The sequence below is a fragment of the Lactuca serriola genome, chromosome 4 (assembly GCF_051521515.1).
Source record: "Lactuca serriola cultivar US96UC23 chromosome 4, Lser_US96UC23_V15, whole genome shotgun sequence".
Lineage (NCBI taxonomy): Eukaryota > Viridiplantae > Streptophyta > Magnoliopsida > Asterales > Asteraceae > Lactuca > Lactuca serriola.
Window position 1 is genome coordinate 155485096 of NC_136411.1, and position 23067 is coordinate 155508162.

Sequence of the window (23067 nt, forward strand, 5' to 3'; positions counted from 1 at the left end):
CATTTAGGTTGTGTCGGCTAGAAATCACTCGATCTTTATTTCGAGTTTTTAGCTGTTTACTGCTATACCGAATCTTAGAAAAATCATAACATCCTCATACGAAGTCAGATTTGGACGTTCTTTTTATGGAAATTCCCGGTTTAATGAATACTATGACTTTCATTTAGATCACTAAAGCTAAAAAGTTGTTTATCGAAATCTCACTTTTTACGTCATACGGGGTCGTGCCGGTTCTATCGCGAAACTTTAAGGAGTCATAACTTCTTCGTTATAACTCGGATTTCGGCGTGCTTTATATCTTCGGAATCCTTGTTTCAACCACTACAACTTTCTTCATAAATATCAGCTTTATCTAATATTTATTTTCGACACTAAATTTTATCGTTAATTATAATAATTAAGTTTAAAGTACATAATTCATTCTTATTACTTCAAAACGAATTCCAATGGTTGACCTAGACTATTATATCACCATTAATGCTTTTAGACCATAAACACGGGAGTTACATAAACCAACTTAAGCTATGAAGTCATTCTGTCCAGATTAAGTCAAAATGAAACAACCATAAATAGATGTCCATATTAAGTGCTTAACTCATTAAGCCCAACAACTTGCAAGTGTTAAAAGTGAAAAAAAAAATAAAAATAAGAAACTAACCACTGGAACAAGGATAAAACCATCCTTTCTTCTTTGAATCAACTTTCTCATCATCATTTTCTACACTTTCACTGCTGACAATCTCATCTTTGTCTATTATACTCTCACTTTCAACAACTTGTTCAATAGCCATGAAACTATGACCATTTTCACTCCTAGGATCTATGAAATCCAACAAGGTCTCTTTTGCTTTGGGTGAATCATCCCAAACTCTGTTCTTTTTTGCAAGTTTTTTCTTTGGTTCCTCTTTCGAAACCTTGTTAACAACAGGATTATTATTGGCTTTCTTCCCACATTTACAACAAATCTTCTGTAACTTATTTATATCAAACGCCCCTCCATTAGTATTTCTATCACCATTTTCTTTTCCCTTACTCTCTACCTCCTCATTTTCCATTGTAACAGTTTTTACATTATCACCATCAACATCATCTTTGCCACTTTTTTTACCTCCTTCAAATCCAAAATTTTGCATTTGCCCTTGCTTTTTCCTTATATTACTAACTTGCTTACTCACCACCTGCTTTGATTTCTTCATCTCTTCAACATGAGCTTCTGATTCCTTCCTGAGTTGTCTAAATGTTTCATCAAAATCATTATACACTGTTATTTTGGGATCATCGATTTTAGAAAACTCTCGTTTCACCATAGAAAGTAGGTCATCCATGTATAAAAGAAGGAGAATCTTTTGATACACAACAACAAACACAAGTCCAAGCTCATTGTGAAACGTCCATTTGAGAGTATATGAAACCCCAGGTACATCATACTTGTATGAAGCTACACCAAATCGTTCCTCCAAAAGGCAACATCAGCTTAAGGTCTCAATTGGTGATCCTCTTAGAGGCCTTCCAAGCTCTTTACATGTCCAGAGGATTAACCCCCCTTTGGTGAAGATCAGTAACTGGCTAACTGCTCTAACATTTCTTGCCCTACTTCTTATACCCTACACATCATAATGTACATCCTAGCAAAATTAATCAAACATGTAAAACAAATTGAATGTAATCTAATAAAATTGTTGGTGTTTTTGATCTAAATCTAAAGTAATCAAGCAGTAGAAAAAATGCTTGTTATCTATTCAAAAAACAAATGTTTGGAAGCGATATGAGGTTTTCGTTCCAGTTTGCATGTACTGTATCGAGGTAAGAAAAACCCACTTGTATCGGAAGATTCAAAGATTAAAAATTACCTTGATTAGCATAGCCACACTTGCCCCGATCCATGTACCATGTAGACGCCACACTTTAGCCAAAATTTGTCATTTGCTAGGCATGGGTTGCCACACTTGCCATTCTACATTTTTTTAAATATACAAAATAAATATTTCAAACGTACCATTTTTTAAAACTAAAATTCATTAATCTTAAAATAAAAACAATAGAAATTCAAAAAAAGAACAAACACACCAAAAAATAGAATTTAAAATTTTAAACATAGAAACTAAAATTACCAAACCTAGATAGACCTAAAGGACGTCTTCATCGGAAAATTGACCTTCAAAATCGTTAACCGGTTCCACATTAAGATCGATGTGGTCAACGTTCCAAAGATGTTCCATCAAGTCCCTACGAAGGACATGATGCGTCTTAACATCATGAACTAGACATGTGCTCCGCACTTCCAACCTCAAAAGCTTGTATCGGTGGAACGATCTCGTTTTCGTCATACTCACATATTGCATTTCCTTCGTCTTTGAGAATCATATTATGCAATATGATACAAGTATACATTGCCTCTCTCATTTTCTTCTCCTCCATATATGGTTCGGTATATTTAAGAATATGTGAATGGATTTTCAAAGCTTCAAATGCTCATTCAACATCCTTTCTTGCCCGCTCTTGAGCTCTCTTAAACTTCAACCTTTTGCAATCATTTGGAAAAGACAATGACTTCACAAAACAAGCATGCTCCGGATAGATCCCATCCACAAGATAACACTCGTTCCTATACGATGTTCCAGCTACTTGAAAAGATGAGTCGGGTGCAGTCCCATTATACATTTCGCCAAGTAACAGAGACATGTTATGAACATTAATGTCATTGAGGGAGCCAGCTATGCCAAAGAATGCGTGCCATATCCATATATCCTATGAGGCCACCACTTCAAGTATAATGGTTGGATAACCATGATCGCCACGGGTGTATTGCCCTTTATAGTCATTTAGACAACAACCCCATGCCCAGTGGAGGAAATCTAGGCTTCCTAACGTTCCAGGAAAGTTGTGCATGTTTGAGTGATGAGCATACAATTGTTGGATGTCACTACAAGTAGGTTTGTGTAGATATTGTAGACCATATAATCTCATGACATACTTGCAAAATTTGTGAAGGCTAGTTCGTGTAGTACGTTCAGACATCCTAAGGTTCTCCTCTAGTGCATCGGGGTAAGTGACATATGCTAATTGACAAAGTGCATCGTTGCATTTTTTTATAGGAGTAAAACCAACTGTACCTATAGCATCTCAACGTTGTTGAAAATAGACACGCTGTCGTGACATTGTTGACTATATGCAAAAACAAAGATTTATGCATACAGAACAGGCGACGAAAATAATATCATATAAAGTTGGCATCATCCACAAAGTAATCTTGCATGGGTCATTCATTAGACACCTCACGAAATATTTGTATGTATTATCTATTCCTCCGACGTTCATTCTCTGCATTTTCTTGTTGTATTTGCTCGATCATCTATTCCGGCTCCTGAATAACCTCTATAGTCGTTTAAAGCAAGGCATCAAACATGCCCGATGAAGATGACAAAGATGACATTTTGAGAGAGTGTATATGAGTTGTAAATTGATGTTGATGAGTTAATGGTTTAAGGTTGTAGTATTTATAGGAGGTTATATATATATATATATATATATATATATATATATATATATATATATATATATATATATATATATATATATATATATATATATATATAAAGTGGAAAGAGCCGTTGCAGCTACCCCCTACTTTCTTATTGGTCCATTAAACTCGGCAGTAATTAACCGAGAAACTAAGCTGAGCTCGGCAAGCTGAGGGGTCGTACCGGTGTGCGTTGAGGATGACGAGCCCACACCCTCCAGCCTTAGCGGCGATTTCTTATGAATTTAGAAGGGATTTTGGAGGAATTTTAAAGAGAGGACACAGGTAGGTGATCCAAGGTGCTTTCCCTCTTAATTTCTTTGGATTTTCTCTGATTTTCTCTTCTTGTTTTTCTTTTCTTAGGCCGGGCTTTTGTAATTTTTATTTTTTGATACATTAACATAAATTATTTGATTTTGTAATTTGAATCTGGTAATTTAACAACCCATTAGTTATCGGATCCACTAAAAAACATAAAAAAAATGAATTGTTCATAAGTTATTATTACTATTATTTAAATTTAGTAATAGATGTTGCTTTTTTTACACTCAACTATTTTATTATGTTGCCATGTTTTTCCCACCTTTATGGGTCCTCTATGTTGGACATCGTTGACCCCACCTTGGCAACTATAAGATAAGACCCACACTTGGCTGCCAGCTTTTGATTTGATATGAACGAAGTTAATTGTTGATTGTCTATACGGTTGCAACTTAAGTTATACCGTGTCTCCCACTTCAAACACCCTATCAGTCCTGTGCTTGTCTGCTTTCTACTTCATTCTACTTTTGGTCATGTAACATCCTTTTTCTCTATACGTATGATTATCTGGTTCCATTTTGTTTATTCATTGAGAAACACAAAGTCGAGATTTAATCTTATGAGACACAACACGTCTCTTAAGGCCATGACATGCCTATGCACATTGGATGAATGTATTTTTAGGGTTTTTTTTTTTTGGGGGGGGGGGGGGGGCTATGTATGCATCATTAACCCCTATGGCTGTTGGATTAGTATCTAAGTCCATAACTATTTTGGTATGTACTTGACCCGATGGTGCATGGTCCTTTTGGGTTGCCTTCACCAAAGCAACTTGATAGGATGAATTATGGAGAGAAAGGATTAAATATGATTTATTAATATATTATGGGAATAATATATTAAAGGAGAAATCATATTGTTTAATTAATATTAGTCAATAATTAATTGGTAATTATTTTTGTGACTAAAAGAGATTAATTAAACTTAAGGGACTGGAATTGTAATTATAAGATAATTGCAATTTGGGCCACGGATTGTCTTAAATCGAGAGGTGGACGAATTCTTATGGGAAGCCCATAAGGAAATCGTCCAAGGGCTTGATTAAAGGAGTCTATGGGTTGCTTAGGGCTTAAGCAACCAAATTAGGGTTTCCTTGTTAGATAACCCTAATAGCCTTACTATATATAGAACCCTTAAGGCTCAAAAACATGGACATGACACCTTCTAGGGTTTCACACGTTTTTTGGGCAGCCTCCATCCTCTCTCCTCTTCATCCTCTTGCTTATGGTGTTTGTGAACCATTAGAGGAGTGACACTTGTGACTCTAAGCCTTCCAAAGTTAATTCAAGGAGGAATTAGGATTGTTATTGCTGCATAACAATCAAGGTAATATCTTAAACCTAATTATATGTTAATATTTATTTCCATATGCTAGAATTAGGGTTTATAGTCTTGGATTCAAAGCATGTACAATAGAGAAACCTAGATCCAAACATTAGGGTTTGTATGAGCACATAGGATGTCTTATGACCAAAACCCATCAGTGGTATCAGAGCCTAGCTTGGTTTCAATTGTATTGATGCATTTTATAACTGGAAAATTCGATTTTTTGGATTCTGGAGGCTGGACTCGCCGAGTCCATGGCTGAACTCGCCGAGTCCATGCAGACTCGACGAGTCCAAGGCTGACTCGACGAGTCAACTCGTCAGATGGAGGGTATTTCGCGATTTCTTGCTGTTTTTGCTTATGGATAGTTACCTTATCATGTCAGATCAATATTAATCCGATTATATGATATATTTGACTATATTTTTGATCTAATTGAAGATATTTATCAGTTAATAAGATAATTGTTTCCTTATAAGATAATTGATTAATTATTTTGACTAAATTGATAAATTGTTTTGCAAGAAATCATTAAATAAATCAAATATGGATACTTATGTGATTAAATGTTAATTTGAATTATTTGTTATTTGATCCTTGTTGTTATGAAAAGTTTCATATTTTGCCCTTTAGGTTTTATAGTTTAAATTTGAACCCAAAAGTTTTGTTGTTTTGAAATTCAAATAGTTAAAACCCTAATGTTTTGGAAAAGGTTTCAAAACTTGCCCTCAAGTTTTGGAATTTAAATTTTGATTAAATGGTTTAATTTTGATGTATATTTAAATTCTAAATCCTAATGTGTTGAAATGTTTCAAAACTTGCCCTCAAGTTTTGGAATTTAAAAGTTGATTAAAAGTTTAATTAGGAATGTTAAATTCTAAAACCCTAGCATAGCTTTGAAAAAGTTCAAATCACACCCTTATGGTTTTATTAATTAATTAAGGTGTATAATTAAAAGAGGTTTAATAAATCCATAAAAGTTTAGGTCTACAATTTAATTGAATTAAAAGTATAATTTTTAAATTAGACCACCTAGTATTTTGAAAGTATAAAATACACCCTATACTATATATAACATTAAAAGTCTAATATTATATATATGTATGAGTAAAAGTCAGTCTTACCGTTAGTAGGCCTCATTCACGAAGCTGGTCTATAAGGGGTGTTTAAGGAAATTGCCTATAAAATGGCGATTGAATGGGTATCCACTCTTACCCACCGCACTCTTGACTAGTGGAGGGTCGTTAGCCGAACGGGTAGGATGGGAAAAAACCTTCCATTATAAGTATAATGAATTATTAAAGTAACTAAATGTTTTCATAAAATTCCCAATCTTAGTTACTTAGGCAAAAGTGAATTGATGCAATTCCATGAAATTACACTTTGTGCCCTTGCGAAGACGTTAGTGGAGCGTGTGTGGTTTACCGGCACACTAAATGGTTCTAAGCAAAGGTAGCAAAGGGTGACTCAATGTTTGTCATAGTTCGGTGGAGCGTGTGTGGTTTACCGGCACATCGAATAGGTGACTGTAACATGTGAGGGCACCATGTAAGTTTGCATGGTTATTCACACCTGCTTTGTGATCCTCGGCATCCCAGTCACAAACAAGAGGGGCGTATCGAGATTTAAACATGCCATTGAAAGTTCAATGAATCTCAAAGGATCTAGGAGTTTTCATAGATTTAAAACTTAATTTTCTTTTTCGTTTTTCATGGTGGAAATTAGTGAATCGTCATTCACTTACTTTCAAATGTTATGCAATTTGGGTTACGACATCCCTCTCCCGATTTGTAGAATATTGTGTTGGGTCCTAGCCTTAGTATCTCATTTGGGTGATTTACTAAGGACTCAATCAATCAACTAACTTGAATTCGTTTTCTCCCGTTTTGTAGATGTCAAAGTTTGACAACTATGGTCTTCTCAAATCCCGTGGAACAAGCATTCCACATGAAGATGATATTTCACGATTCGATCGAGGAACAAGAGATCATGCTTCACTTCCTCCTCCTCCTCCAATTATTCTCCTTAACCTACAAGTTCAAAGGCTTGAAAAGTTCAAGATCACTCAAGCCCTTTTGGCAAGTAAACATAAAGAAGGAAAGTCGGTGTGTGCACACATCCTAGGGATGAAGTCACACATTGATAGGTTAAGAATGTTGGGATCCGTTGTCTGTGAGGAAATGGCTGTTGATTGGGTTCTTCAGTCACTTCCTAACTCATATAGTGAGTTCGTAAGAGAGTACTATATGATGAACCGCGATGTGACCCTTATAGATCTCACCTATATGCTTATTGCTGCTGAATCAGCAATGGTTTGGCACAATAGAAAAGCAAAGTTGATTGGTGAATCTGCCTTCAAGACCTCTATGGATATAGACAATGGCAACGAAAGACATGCCATGATCGAAGAGTTTGATCATAAGAGAAAGGCAATGTCTGAAGTAGTTCCATGTCATGTTCCAAAAGAGTCAATTTGCTTTTATTGCCAAGAGAAAGGGCTTTGGAGACGAAGCTGCCCCATTTACCTAAGAGATCTAAGATATGGGAGAGTCAAAACGTATGGCTCTAATATAGGTAAAATCCATTAACTAACTCTTTTAAGCTTCTATTCTAGATTCTTAATACATAATGTGATAAGATTACAATTGATGTTTTGTAAGATCGAAGAAAAGAAAGGATGCTTAAGGGAAGAAGTGAGTAAGATCTAACCGTGAAAGAATGGATTTCGATCACATTTCTCGAAGATTAGATTCTTGAGTTACTACTTAGAGTTAGAATTAGATTGCTAAGAAAGATGTATTAGCATAAGTTTTTCAATGAGTTGCATTGTAAGGACAAAATTTTTCCGCAATAAAATAAAATTTTGATTTTAAAATTTATTTATTTATCCTTACAATGGCGTGTATGAAAAATTGATGTTAAAATGTTTCTATTATTAGCAATAATGGATTTGGTTCTTATTATGTTATTTATGGAAAGTCGAGAATTTACCAAATAGGGAGAGGTTCTCATCGCCAAAGCTTCAATTGGACAGAAATTTGGAATCACGCAACTTGGTTGCATGATGAATGATAAATCTCATATTTGATAATTAGACTAATTCATTGACAAAGTGTCAAGTGAAGGACTAGGAGATCGAGTACACAAAGTTGTGTGTTGATCAAGTTCACCATAAGAGTAACAAAGATATTCGTCATGATTTACTAAAAGCTTAGTAAATATGATTATACTTACAAGATTAAGTGTAATTCTGAATTGATTAAAGGGTTTAGATCAATAGCAGAATGAATAAGAAGAATCAAGTAGGCAGAAAGATAAAAGTTTCTCCATTCTAAGAAGAAGGGAGAGTAGCTTTTATGCTTTATGATAGGTCTTAATGATTTAGAACCATATCTCAATTGATCCTCTAAGTGAGTCTTAGTACAATTGTATGTTTAAGAAGAGGAATCAAGGATTGAAGAAATGGTTAAATCAAAAAATCTATCATACTTCGTTCCAATAACAAGTCTTAAAGTTAAGATTGTGACAATGAGTGAAAAGTATTAAAGGTTTATAACATTCATCAAATGTGGAAAGTTGTGATGTCTTGGATAAGACAAAGACCAACTAGTACCAATTTATGAAGAGTTTTGATAAAAGCTACACTAACTCTTGAATATTTGTTTGTCAAGAAATGTTTTGACAAGAGAGTTGTATATGTCAAGGAGTCAGTGGGAGTCTTAATAGTCTTGAAAAGCTTCAAGAACAAATCAAATAAACCTTATCGATCATCACTGGCACACGAGTTGAGGTTTACAACCTATTGTGAAGACATTATTTTTGTTTCTGTGCCAATCAAATCAAGTTAATTATGCATGTGAGTTCTATGAGTTCTCATTTTGAACGCATAAAAGGCAAAGCACCTTAATCAATGAAAGGTACATTGATAGGAAAGGGTGAGCTGCTTAACTACTTGGAAGACATGGTGGGCAGCTGTTCTACCATAAGGCAAGAAATCAAGATTAAGAAAGTTCGGTCCATATGAGTTTGAATTTGTCGTAAACTTTGGTTTTAACAAATTCACATGGATAGGAACACATACGCCATTTAAATCTAAGTGTCATAAGATTTCCTCCATGAAAATGATTGTGAGGAAATGCTTTCACTAAGAAAGATCTAAAGAAGATAGTGATTGTAAAATTGCATTCTCAAATTCGATTATGGTTACGACATCCCTTTCCATAATTTGAATTGTGAGGTTTGGCAATTGTTTACACACACATATGAACTATCGAAGACAAAGGTGTATAAGTTCAAGAAGCCTTGATAAAAGATTATCAAAGCACTAAGTATTAGAAACATGAACTTAATAAATTCAATAAGTATTGTTTTTCTGAAAGTTAAGATGTTTATGAATACATATCGAAGCTAGTGGGAGCATAAGTGTTATGTTTTATAATAATCATCATGATAGTGGGAGCATAAATGTTATGATTGTATGATTATTAAGGAAAGTATTGCAAGTTGGCAATATTAATTATAGGAAACAAGAGTCATTCTTTGCAAAGTCGTAAGGAAGGAATAGTTGTTTTACTATAATTAAGGGAGAGAATATTATGCTTCATTCCAAATCTAAAGGTTTAGGTTGAGAAATGTTAATAAATTTAGTCAAGGGTATATAGTGTGTTCTTAAAATTTCGATTATGATTACGACATTCCTCTTCACAATTCGAATTTTGAGAACATAGCAAATAAAACATTATGCGTCGTGTCCCATACGCTTCGGGTATAGGATCGATTGCAAATGCTTTAATGATTGACCATTCTAAAATTTTCCAAATGTCTAGCGCATTTAGAGAGAAAAAGGACTAGAATCGGTTTTGACTAAAATAATTAAACAACTATCAAAGGACAATCCAAAGTTGGACGAGGATTGGTCGCTTGTGAGTAGTTGGAAGCATGGTATTGGATGGACCATATCGACATTATTATGAATAGAAAAGATTCTATTAAGAATGAGTTGTCATATGGAAAATATGGAAATGTGTCCATATTGGATGGACCATATCGACATCATTACGAATAGATGAGATTCTATTAAGAATGAGTTGTCATATGGAAAATATGGAAATGTATCCATATTGGGAATTGAATATTAAAAAATCTATGACTAAATTAGAAACTTTTATGCAAAAGGATGTTCAAAGGAATGTACTTTGAGTGAGAGACATCATATCTAAGGAATTGTCATGTAACAATCTCCGATAGAAGACTTTGTAATATCATTGGCAATAATCTTTGTGACTTTGGTGCATTGGCATTACGAAAGGGTAAGTTGCATAAAATGTTAGAATCTAGCATATTCTATAAGTGGCAAGAATTTGATATTCTTAAACTTATGAAAAATGGATTTGGAGTTGTGAAATGAGAATGATTGGAAATGTGTTCAATGTGATCTATTTCACAAAGTAAGAACCATAGGTAAACATTGTGTGCATGCTAGGAGCATGGGACAAGTGTAATAATTCAAGTAAGAAGTTGATTACCCGAAACGACAAATAATGAGTAATCGATATGGTGATAAATAAAAGATGTTTTATTTATACTCAAAGGTTTGAGGCCATATGGGATTAGTATTATTCTTGTGTTTCACTTTGCATGTTTTGACTTCCAGAATAATTGAGTTTATTAAGAATAATCGAATTATTCAAATGGGCCATAGTCTTTCATATGTTGGAAGTAGATATGAATGAAGACTGTCGTGAATTGGTGTGTGGATTTTCTAAAGAGCATTAGACATAAGCAAATGTTTGTTGCAACGTTCATGAGTGCTTATCAATATGATTTGAGCATTGGATTAAACCCACGCTCACTTGGATCACTCCATGAAATTGTATCACGAGTGATTAGTGAGACGATAACATCTTATATTCTTGAAACCGAGATGTGTGAGTTGTATCTTGTGAATCGGTTGCACATTGATAATATGTAAACGCACCAGTAACTTGGTGTTATAAAACATATTATTGTGTATGATTTGGTTAGTGAGTGCAAGCAAGCATTGTATCAAAGTTTATCCGTTCCTTTTATCCAAAGTAGGATAAAAGCGATATCTTTGGGCCCCTCGATGATTTAGTGATGACAAACGTAAATGCTCGGCCGGGCTAGGGCTAATTTGATTTGTTCAGTTAGTCAGTCGTCATAAATCAGAAATCGAGATATAGTACAAAGAGAATGATTTGAAATCATTTCTCATATGATATCTAGAATGGAGGAATATATGATCCCTTATCTAAGGACACGCGTATCTGATAGGATCAGAGTTGACATCGGCTTTGGAAAGCTACGATTGCAGATCAGGATCTAAAGTCATACGCAGAATAGTTGTTAGACTTATCCAAGTGGGAGACTGTTGGATTAGTGTCTAAGTCCATAACTATTTTGGTATGTACTTGACCCGATGGTGCATGGTCCTTTTGGGTTGCCTTCACCAAAGCAACTTGATAGGATGAATTATGGAGAGAAAGGATTAAATATGATTTATTAATATATTATGGGAATAATATATTAAAGGAGAAATCATATTGTTTAATTAATATTAGTCAATAATTAATTGGTAATTAGTTTCGTGACTAAAAGAGATTAATTAAACTTAAGGGACTGGAACTGTAATTATAAGATAATTGCAATTTGGGCCATGGATTGTCTTAAATCAAGAGGTGGACGAATTCTTATGGGAAGCCCATAAGGAAATCATCCAAGGGCTTGATTAAAGGAGTCTATGGGTTGCTTAGGGCTTAAGCAACCAAATTAGGGTTTCCTTGTTAGATAACCCTAATAGCCTCACTATATATAGAACCCTTAAGGCTCAAAAACATGGACATGACACCTTCTAGGGTTTCACACGTTTTTTGGGCAGCCTCCATCCTCTCTCCTCTTCATCCTCTTGCTTATGGTGTTTGTGAACCATTAGAGGAGTGACACTTGTGACTCTAAGCCTTCCAAAGTCAATTCAAGGAGGAATTGGGATTGTTATTGTTGCATAACAATCAAGGTAATATCTTAAACCTAATTATATGTTAATATTGATTTCCATATGCTAGAATTAGGGTTTATAGTCTTGGATTCAAAGCATGTACAATAGAGAAACCTAGATCCAAGCATTAGGGTTTGTATGAGCACATAGGATGTCTTATGACCACAACCCATCAATGGTTAGCTCATTCTCTACCTCCACCATACCTAGAGAAAATTTAGGAAATCCTAGCCCGCATTTCATAGTTTTGAGCCTCTCCTCTCTCCTCTCATTCTTTCGGTATGTTTTTGGTGGTTTAGAGTGAAGATTTTTTTACAATATTACTTATTGGAGCTTTGCATTAGAAGCTCTCAACCTTCTCCCACCTTATGGAACTTTGTAAGTTACAAAGATCGTTGCTTTATCGTATTGCATCTTTAGAATTGAGAGATATTGGTGTTTTAGTCGATGTTTTGGTGTTTATGTCCCTTCAATGGTTTGATATTTGGAGTTTTAACAACTTTATGATCTTAGAATCATATTAGAATTCATATATGACCTTTTGGTAGAGTTTAGAGAGCATGCATGGGCTCTATTTACTCTATGCATGAAGGAAAATATAATCTTGGACTTTTAGGAAACTAGGATTTTGGACCTATTTAGTTTTAGGTGTTTGAATGGATAAAGTTGGAAACTTTATCCATTAAGACACCATTTGGATACAAATCTAAATGTTAGAAGTTTGGACTTAATGGATTAAGTTGGTTTTAGAATTGTTGAACAAATTAGACGCGACACGTCTTTCTCGGTCATGGCACGTCTTTTTGGTTTTTCTGAGGCGTGTCTGTTTAGTGAGAAATTCCTGACTAATTTGTCATGTAGTGGGTACGTAGTGCTTGTTGACCCATATTGATATTTTGACTTTTTTACTAAGTTTGACCTTGGGTCAAACTTTAGTGATTTGTGTCATAGGCTGAAGTTTGACCTTTCATTTAATGTTTACGTGGTTTGTATTTTGTAAGACCAACCTTACACTTTCCAACCTTAGGTCAAACTTTAGGGATTTGTGTCATTGTTTTCTCACTATATTGTAGGATATTAGGTGTCATTGAAGGCATGTTGTCTTTGCGACTCTTGCTTGTATGCTGTTGGGCTAGGACCATTTATATGATGTTGGGTTGGTCCCTTTTACATAATGGGTTGGGGCCCGCTTGTCTGAAACATAACTATTGGGCTAGGCCCATTACTCGTATAGTATGTGGTATTTTGGGGAGCTCATTAAGATTTATGCTTACATTTTGAGTTTAAGTGTTTCATGTTCTTCTGGTAGCAATGATAAGAGCACGAACTGATTGCATCACATCCACTAGAGATTTCACACTATCTATTTTTATGATTATTTTACTCTGATAGTTGATTGGAACTTAAAACTAATTTTTTGATTATCTTTTGATGGGAATGATATTTGGATGGTTTTACCTTATCTAAAAATGAATATTTTAATCTACATTTTGGGACGTTACAAGCCACTTGTAAATTATGCTTGAGCAATTGAATAACTTCCTTTCTAGCAATCAAACTTTTGTCAATTGTGTCGATCTTGCTTTCACCGCGAAAATATGATAAATAAAGTGAAGGTTTTTGCCCATAGAAGTTTCATTGGGGTTATATCTGGTAACTGAATTATAAGAAGTATTATACCAATACTCGGCTAATGGTAACCACCTGCACTATTCTGAAGGTCTTGCAAAACACATGCATCGTAAGCACCCCTCTAAACACATGTAAGCACTTTAGGTTGGCCATAAGATTGGGGATGATAAGAGCTGGATAAGTTATGATCTATGTCACTTAAAGCTAGCAACTCCTTCCAAAAGTTGCTAAGGAAAGTCTTGTCCCTATCAAAGATGATAGACTCAGGAAAACCATGGATTTTGAATATGTTATCTAATAACAATTGAACTACTTCTATGGATATATTTTAGAGATACGAAATAAGCATATTTACTCATTCTATGAATAACCACCCATATCACCTCTTTACGTTTGGCATTTGGAAGCCCTTCATTAAAGTTCATAGCAATGTCTTCGCATATTGCTGTTGGAATATGCAATTGTTAAATTAATCTGGGTGAAGCTGCCAAATCAAACTTGCACCTTTGACATATCTCATAATTTTGAATGTATTCTTGAACATCATCTCTTGTTTTAGGATAGTAGAACAGGTTGTTAAGTCTTTTGAGGATTTTAGTTACCCGAGAATGACCTCCTTATGGGGAATCATGTAACCATTACAACAAACGTTCTTTTAAATTTGGATGATTTCCAATAACCAGCTTGTTTTTTCCTCCTTAATGCATCATTACTCCAAGTATAGTTCAGGTGAGAGTTGGTGTAGGCTTGTAGGTCAAAAATAACCATTGCACATGTAGTATCTACCTATTAGGCTTCCTTGATCAAATCTATTAAATTTGAAGAGACTGATGCTAACAACATATGTAATAACTCACTGCTAGTGACACGTGAAAGAACATCAATAACTTTATTTTTAGCTTCCTTATTGTATTGAATTTCATAATCAAAACTTAATAACTTGGATACCCACCTTTTCTGAAATGGAGTAGCAAGTTTATTTTCTAGTAGATACTTGACGCTCTCATGATCGTTTTTTATAATAAAATGATGATCCAACAAGTATTGAATCCATTTGTGGACAACGTATATAATAGCAATAAATTCTCTTTCATATGTAGACAACAATAAGTTTCTCCGTGAAAGTGCCTTGCTAAGGATTGCAATAGGACGCCCCTTTTTTGTTAAAACCGCACCTATCCCTTACCTTATGCATCGAATTTGATGGTAAAAAGAGAATTAATGTCAAGTAATGTCAAGACATGTGGACGAGTCATGGTTGTTTTGAGGTTAACAAAAGCTTGTTTAGAATCAGCATTCCAACAAAAAGAATCTTTTTTTAAGAAGTTGGGTTAATGGTTTAGCGATGATCCCATAATTCTTAACAAACCTTCTATAATATCCTACAAGACCCACTTGAGATGGTGTTGGTCAATTTGCGACTACTTTTACTTTATTGGGGTCCATAGATACGCCCTTCCTTGAGATGAAGTAACCCAAGTATTCAATCATTGTTACTCCAAACACGTATTTAGTAAGCTTTACCAATAAGGAATGGGTTGCTAATATTTTAAATACAACTAAAAGGTGCTCTAAGTGAGTTGACCAAGTTGTGTTATATATTAAAATAACATCAAAGAAAACCAATAAGTTTTTTTTCTTAAGAATGGATTGAAGATGTCGTTCATTATGTTCTGGAAGGTAGATGGAGCAATAGTAAGACCGAAAGGTGTTACTAAGAACTTGTTCACAGTGGGTCGTAGAAGTAATCTTATTGTAACATCCCGAAATATCAAGAGTAGAGTTGAAGGGCTAAAAGAGTAAATTGGGAAAGAGTGACTTGGCGAGTCCATGGATGGACTCGGCGAGTAGAGTCGCGATTTGGTCACGTGTTAAGTAGCCGACTCGGCGAGTCAATGAGGTGGACTCGGCGAGTAGGCGGTGAGTGGAGAAAACCCTAATTCTCGGGGTTGAGCCCTATATAAAGAACATTATGTTTTCCTCCCATCCTCTTTATCACCCCTTGAGTCCCAGAAACCCTAAAGTCGTGGAGAAACACCATTGTTGAGCAAATTGGAGCTTGGAGAGGTGGTTGTTGAAGGGATCTTAGAGAAGAAGAGGCTTGGAGCAAGGGGCTTTGCTTGGAATTGAGTTTGATTGCAGTTGGGGCGTTCTTTTGAGGTAATATCTCGTTTTTGAGCTGCTATTTCCTAGATGCATCATTTTGGGGGTATTAGAGATCATATCTTTGGATGTATTGGAGTTTAGAGGTTAGATCTGAGGTTGCTACCTCAGATCTGGAATGGAGAGGAGTTGGAATGCATAAAAGTCCCTGTGTTGAGTGTTGGATGAAGCTATCATGTCCCAAACCTTAGCCCTAATGTGCAAAATGCATAGATCTCTTTAGATTCACGTAAAGTTTGCCACTTTACGTGATGGATGAGTTGTAGGAGGTTAGATCTATGTTTTAGATCAATTGCATGGCCTAGAATGCTTCTGTATGGATTCAAACCGGTGGTACTCGGCGAGTCACATGGGTGTACTCGATGAGTTGCTTGAAGATGAGCTGGAACTCGACGAGTTGGAAGAACAACTCGGCGAGTTGGATGAAGATGGTCTGGAACTCGGCGAGTTGTATGAACAACTCGGCGTGTAGGTTGATGATAGCCTTAGACTCGGCGAGTCTGTTCTTGGACTCGGTGAGTCTTGTCGAAGAGTCCCAATATTTTCTGGTCGAGTCGTGAATCGGTGAGTCAAGAGATGACTCGGTGAGTTGTGTGCGAGTGGACTCAGAGTTGTTGGAATCGGCGAGTTAGGTCGCGGATTGAGGGAAGTTCTGAGTATGGGGACTCGGCGAGTAGAGTCAGTCAGGGGTTGACTTTGAGCTTGTCCAAGAGTTGACCAGTTGACTTTTAGGGGTATTTTGGTAATTAAGGGTATTTATTGAGTGAGTGTGTTGTGTCCAGTGGAGGAGTTCGTGTCGGAGCTTGGAGCAGCGGGATCTTATCCTTTCAGCCGGCAGTTTCGAGGTGAGTTATCCTCACTATATCAACAGGGTCTAAGGCACCAAGGCCGGCCCTAATCGGATTGAGATCCGGGTAGTTGTTGTTATGTTGTTGCTATGATATGTTTGCATCCTGAGAGCTAGGATGGTATATGTTAGAGACCTGATTGAGATCGGTATCCTGAGAGATAGGGAGATGCTATGATAGTGACCTATTAGGTCGGAATCCTGGTTAGGATGGTGGTATGTTATGTGATCTGTTTGATCTACTTGTTGACTGTGAATTGCTATATGATTGTATGTATATGTGCACATGGTTGTTTGGATTGGAGTTGGGTTGAGGCGGGTCCTGCTGTGTGCTGTAGGCCAACATACCCAGGGCGGACCGGTTGTACCGAAGGCCCAGCGAGCGGTCCGGATAGGCTGTAGGGCCCGGAAGGGCGGACCAGACGTGCCGAAGGCTCGGAGAGTGGACCAGATAGACTGAAGGCCCAGTGCGGGCGGACCAGTCATACTGTAGACTCAGAGAGTGGACCAGGTGGATTGAAGCCCTGGGAGCGGGCGGACCAATCACACTGCAGACTCGATGTATGTGGATAGACTCCGAGGGTGGACCAGGTGGACTGTAGGCCGGTGCGGCGGACCAGTCACACAGTAGACCCGAAGTGCATGGTTGTTCTGTGATCGGATATGTTATGGCATGTTATGCGTGTATGGTATTTGTGGTTGGTATTTTGGGGATATCTCACTAAGCTTTCGGGCTTACAGTTGTGGTTTCATGTTTTTCAGGTTCTTCAGGGGATCGTGGCAAGGCGAAGGCATGATCGTACTGCTCCTCATGATTTTGTAGTATTGTGATTCTGGGAACATGTTAAATGTTTTGTATTGAAAAACTTTTTGTAAAGATTTAATGGAATCGAGATGTTTTTGAAAAATTTAAAATTGGTTATATTTTTCGGTCGTTACAATTTGGTATCAGAGCCTTGGTTTGAGTGAATTGGAGGAACATTCGTGTGACTCCAGTCTCAAATCGAGGAGAGTTTTCAAAAGAGTATTTAAAATGGTTTTCAAAATGAGTAAGGGAGGACGCGGAGGTACGATCAGCCGGAGCTAGTAAGTAACCCCAAAATACCATGCATGTTATTTGTGTTTGAGCTTTGATAGTACAACATGCTAGTGATAGGCTAGGGATCTTCAGGATTTCATGATATGTTGCCTGATTTGTGATGCCTGTAGCCTAGGGTTCCTTATGGGATATTTTCAGTGTTCCTCTAGTGATGAGGGTTGAGCGTTGTTATGCATGTTTCTCTAGGGCATTGTGGTAGTACTTCATACAAATATGGGTAGGTGTGGAAGGTAGTATGGGCCCGTACTACTGAAAGCATAGGACCCATACGCGTATCAGGGAAACCATGATCTCTAGGGTTGGGTTGAGAGAGTTGGATCCTAGGTTAGTGGGAAGAGTCTGAGATTTTGTGTGTTGTTTTTCAGTATGGAGATTCCGAGGCATGATGAGAGTGGATCCGGATCAAGATTAGGAGCAGGAGAGAGAGTTCCGGGCCGATCGGTACCGCTCGAAGTTTTCAATCAGATGAGCACAGGCGAGTTGGATGCGAGGATTCGTGAGATCCTGCGTGAGGAGATTGCTGAGTTGTTTCGGGCTGAGTTGCCAGAGCTGTTTGGGTCGATTAAGACCGCCATGGTTGAGTATTTTGATGAGCGCTATGCAGCTCTCACAGAGACGGCTGCCGCGGCGGCTACAGCGGCTGTAGCGGCAACAGGGGGAGGAGCTGGTCGGGGTTTTCAGTATCAGGACTTCGCTAATACGAAGCCTCCTACTTTCGATGGAGTTCAGGACCCGATCGTCGCTATGAGATGGTTATCAGACGTGGAGGGGTGTTTCTTCATGTGTTTATGCCCTGCTGATCAGAGGGTGAGGTGTGCTCTGAACCTGTTGAGGCTCGGGGCGAAGGATTGGTGGAGATTGACCACGGGGTCATATTCAGATGCGCAGAGGGCTGCGGTATCATGGGATCAGTTCCGAGAGATGTTCATCACTCTTTATGTTCCGCAGGTTGAGAGGGAGAGATTGGCTCAAGAGTTCCTTGAGCTGAAGCAGGATTCGGAGTCGGTGACTGAGATCACCAGAATGTCCACTGAGAGGGCGATGTTTTGCCCAGAGTTCACTTCGAAGCAGGCTCAGATGTCTCGATATCTGAGTATGCTCAAGAGGGACATCAGGCAGTTTGTGTATGCGTAGATGTGCGGCACATTGTTGGAGTTGCAGGAGGCCGCTAGGCGGCGTGAGTTAGAGATTGAGTTGCAGTTGCGTGAGCTGAGGCAGGCTCCGGTGCAGTCGCAGTCGGCGCTGAAACGGTCCAAGACCGTTGATGTTAGAGTGGGGGATCTGAGTAGCCACACTTGTGGGAAGTGTGGGAGGGGTCACACCGGGGTTTGTAGGTCCGGTGGTGCATGCCACAAGTGCGGAAAGGAGGGGCACTATGCGAGGGATTATCGGCAGTCAGCGCCAGTTCGGGATTTGAGGATTTGCTATCATTGTCATCAGGTTGGGCATTTGAGGGCCAATTGTCCTCAGCTTGCTGCAGGACCAGTGCAGGCTCCAGCACCGGCCACTTTGAGGATCACAGGTGGAGGTCAGGGTGGAGCAGAGCCCCCAAGGCCTCAGGGTCGTGCTTTTCAGCTTGTAGCAGAGGAGGTCAGGGCAGTGCCAGATGCAGCTGCGGGTATGTTTCTTTCTTGATGTTTTGTTATCTTGTGATTATTGTGGTGTATTGTTTTGTGCTGGTATCTTTATGTGGTTTTCAATGCGGTATTCGTCATTTTGCGGGATTGTGGTTTTGGTTATGGTTATTGTTTTGGGAAATTCCGTTGGTTATCATTCATGAGGGCTATTAGTGGAAACCCGACATTGGGTTGCAGGCCGGGTAGTATCTGCTTTCTGAGGAGTGGTTAGATGCAGATTGAGTTTCTTTCGAGCAGGTTGATCGGTGTTGATGTGAGATCTCGTTGAGGTTGTTTATGCTTGTGAGAAGCAGTCCGCGTGTAAGTGTTTTCTTTGTGAAAGAGTTGTTCTGGGAGGTCGGTGATGGCGACCGGTGGTTGATAGTTAGTGCCCAAGTGGGGGAGAATTGGAGAATTCCCCGGGAGATCGATGAGTAATTGAAAGTGCTTAGCTGTTGGGATTCAGCAAGTGTTCTGTCAGCCCAGAGTATAGGCTGATAGGAGTAAGTGTCGGGCATGCGGGGCGGGATACAGACCTAGGGCATTTGATTGTGGAGGGCCTGGGAGCAGGCCGGGATCGAGTATGTATGATGGAGTTAGAGTTCGGAACCCCTAGAAGGCTAGAACGGTATGCATGGGAGGATTTCCGGGGGGAGAGCCCGGAATGTTGAATGCTAGTTGAGCGGTCCGGATAGACTGAAGGCCGGTAGGCGTACCAGTCAGGCTGAAGGCTCGGAGTATGGTCCAGCCAAACTGAAGGCACTGAGAGCGGTCCAGATTGGCTGAAGGTTCTGAGAGTGGTCCAGATGGGTTGAAGGACTGGTGAGGCGGTCCAGTCATGCTGAAGACTCTGCAAGTATTGTTGGATCAGTTTGAGGATATGGATTGTGTATGTTGCAGTGTGATTGCATTAGAAGGTCTGGCCCCGGGTAGTGATCTTGATTAGTGGAGATAGTGCAGGGGCTTGAGAGTCCCTGCGATGAGAGTCAGAGTATGTGTGTGTTGGATGGATAGCGGATACGCTAAAAAGGGTGGTGTAGCGTTGGGCGAGCACCGTGGAACTTGTTGGAGTGACAATATAGCCAAGTGGATTCCTTGGAAAAGGAGATGAGAGAGGTGTGTAACTCCGAGAGGGAGTGCAAGTTCGCGGGAGTGAAAGCGGCAGAGCAGAGTTATGATTAGGGTAATTCGAGTATGGTTTTTGAGCAGCGTGTTTGCGGCAGTGGAATAGAAGCTCATCCGGTTTGGGATGTTTGCTGAGGTTGTGGAGGAATTCCGCAGATGTAGAGCCAAGAGACTCGGAAGGGATGCAGGGAGAGAGTCTTGGGCTCTCAGTGTGATTCTGATCAGGGTATTGGATATGTATTAGTGGTTCATCCTGGGGGATGTTGGAGGATATCATCAGTGTATCAAGTTTTCCCAACCTGAGGGTCCTGGAGAAAGTTCAGCATGTGTATGTGATTGCAGAGGAGAACTCGTGGGAGTTGCTCTGAGATTGAGAATGGGTCTTTCCGTCGTCACGGAATGGATAGAGTGGGATTCGGATCGGGGATCCGATGGTTCATGGCTTTCTAGCCCTTATGGGTCGAGTGATTATTGGGATTTGGGGTAGTGATGCTTCATGGGTAATTCTCGATTGTTGAGTGTGATTATCAGAGGGTACAGCCGGTGCCCGGCTCGAGACGGTGGTCAGGACACCATAAGGAAAGAGAAAGTGTGTTTGAACTTCGATGGGTATGCCTTGAGGGACTTGGCCCGGTTAAGGCCAGGTGGCGCGTTTTGGGAGTATCTTTGGGATTGAATTGCTTTAGGCTTCGAGGACGAAGCCTAATTTAAGTGGGGGAGAATTGTAACATCCCGAAATATCAAGAGTAGAGTTGAAGGGCTAAAAGAGTAAATTGGGAAAGAGTGACTCGGCGAGTCCATGGATGGACTCGGCGAGTAGAGTCGCGATTTGATCGCATGTTAAGTAGCCGACTCGGCGAGTCAATGAGGTGGACTCGGCGAGTAGGCGCTGAGTGGAGAAAACCCTAATTCTCGGGGTTGAGCCCTATATAAAGAACATTATGTTTTCCTCCCAGCCTCTTTATCACCCCTTGAGTCCCATAAACCCTAAAGTCGTGGAGAAACACCATTGTTGAGCAAATTGGAGCTTGGAGAGGTGGTTGTTGAAGGGATTTTAGAGAAGAAGAGGCTTGGAGCAAGGGGCTTTGCTTGGAATTGAGTTTCATTGCAGTTGGGGCGTTCTTTTGAGGTAATATCTCATTTTTGTGCTGCTATTTCCTAGATGCATCATTTTGGGGGTATTAGAGATCATATCTTTGGATGTATTGGAGTTTAGAGGTTAGATCTGAGGTTGCTACCTCAGATCTGGAATGGAGAGGAGTTGGAATGCATGAAAGTCCCTGTGTTGAGTGTTGGATGAAGCTATCATGTCCTAAACCTTAGCCCTAATGTGCAAAATGCATAGATCTCTTTGGATTCACGTAAAGTTTGCCACTTTACGTGATGGATGAGTTGTAGGAGATTAGATCTATGTTTTGGATCAATTGCATGGCCTGGAATGCTTCTGTATGGATTCAGACCGGTGGTACTTGGCGAGTCACATGGGTATACTCGACGAGTTGCTTGAAGATGAGCTGGAACTCGACGAGTTGGAAGAACAACTCGGCGAGTTGGATGAAGATGGTCTGGAACTCGGCGAGTTGTATGAACAACTCGGCGAGTAGGTTTATGATAGCCTTAGACTCGGCGAGTCTTGTCGAAGAGTCCCAATATTTTATGGTCGAGAGACCATGCAGAACCCAATTGATGTTAACAATAATCCAAATACTCGAAAACATTCAACTGCAACATCTCTCTCTCTCTCTCACTATTTTCTCTCTCATTGGTATGACTCCCCTCATAGCTAACTACTCAAATTGGAAAAAATCTTGAAGTTGCGGTTGAGACGATTTATATGTTACAAATCGGGAATCCATCAACCTAAATTTTCTAGGGAAAAATATAATGGCTGATGATCATCCACTCGTGATACTTATCCCAAGATTAGAAATGGCCTACAAGCTCTCAGATACACACCTGACTTCCTGCCAAGTCATCTTCATCCCACCGCAACATATCAATGGTCAATCCAGAAGAAAATATTTGGCATCATTCATACTCCTATGCGCTCAGGGGTACAATTAAACGAACAATTCATCTAAGATTCCCACAACGAACTCCACAAGGTACTGCTGATAAAAAACTATGACTTTTCCAACAAGTCAAAATCCTACCAAAACCTAATCGAAACCAGTCGACTACTGAGCCATCAACAATATTTCCATACTGCTCAAAATACCCAATTATGCTAAAGGGCAAACGAATTACAATATGCAGATCTCCACAACAAAATTACCGACCCAACACATAAGTGAAATCTACGAGTGTCCACAACGAGTCGTGACACCATCCATCCATTCGAATGAGAAGCTCATGGTTCCTCACCATTCTTGCCATCACCTAATCTCAAACATGAAGATTCCC

General features: G+C 38.9%; 1 pseudogene; it reads right to left on the bottom strand.

The window, feature by feature from the left end:
* Nucleotides 1-653: 653 nt before the first annotated feature.
* On the bottom strand, nucleotides 654-2682 carry LOC145098929 (uncharacterized; annotated as a pseudogene).
* Nucleotides 2683-23067: the final 20385 nt, after the last annotated feature.